Consider the following 1,117-nt stretch of genomic DNA (forward strand, 5'->3'; position numbering starts at 1 on the left):
ATAGAAATATCCTCAATTATAGTTAAAAATTTTATGTCAATCTTAGTATTTGATAGAAAAATTAGATTTGTACAACACTACTAAGAGACTTTTCTAACTGATATTTTTAGACTATATCACTCAACATCAGCAGCATACACACATGTTTTTCAAGTACAAATAGAATATTCTATAAGACAGGTCATATTCTGGGACATTAAGTTTAACTTGACTTTAAAATAATTAAAATTATATAAGTAATATTTTCTGATCATAACTGGACAAAATAAGGTAATTACAAGGGAAGGAAAATTCCTAAGTATACAATTTATCAAAATTTCTGAAATGCAGTATGCAGAAATAAATTAGTAGCATTTACAGTTCCTATCAAACAAGAATAAAATAAGAAATCAATTACTAAAGTTTTCACCTTAAGAAACTAGAAAGGGAAAAAAATGAAACCATATAATGCAGATGTGAAGAAAAAAATATAATACAAGACTAAATAAAATAGTAAATGGACATACAATAGGGGAAATCAGTGAATCAAAAAACTGATTCTTAAAAAGATCAATAAATGTCATCAAATTATAGCCAGAATTATGAAGAAAAGCAATACATATCACCAATATCTGTTTGAAACATGGGATATTAATATAGACATATTATAGTAGGTAGGGATGAAAAGGAATATTAGGAAACATAAGGAAAATTTTACAACAATAAGTACAACTTAGTTGAAACATATTCTTTGAAATATACAAATTAAAAGATCTTTCAGATAAAATAGAAAAATAAATTTATATATATAATTAATAGAATACATCATAAAAATAAATTTCCACAAATTATACTCAGATTATTTTGTTACACTAGTAGTCTATTGAACATTTAAGGAAGAAATAACACTTACTCTGTACAAAGGCTTCTAGAAATTACAAAAGAAGGGAAAGGATCTCAACTCATTTTATGAAGCTTGCAATAACCTAGTGTCAAACCTAGGTATTGCATTACAAGAAAAAAATAAAAGCTATAAACAATATTCCTTTTGAACAGAGATTCAAAATTATTTAGTGAAAGTAGTAGACTGAATCTACCATTCTATAACAGGGGTAATGCATCATAAATCATGAGAAAT

Source organism: Bos mutus, chromosome X (genome assembly GCF_027580195.1).
Source record: "Bos mutus isolate GX-2022 chromosome X, NWIPB_WYAK_1.1, whole genome shotgun sequence".
In the NCBI taxonomy this organism is placed as follows: Eukaryota; Metazoa; Chordata; class Mammalia; order Artiodactyla; family Bovidae; genus Bos; species Bos mutus.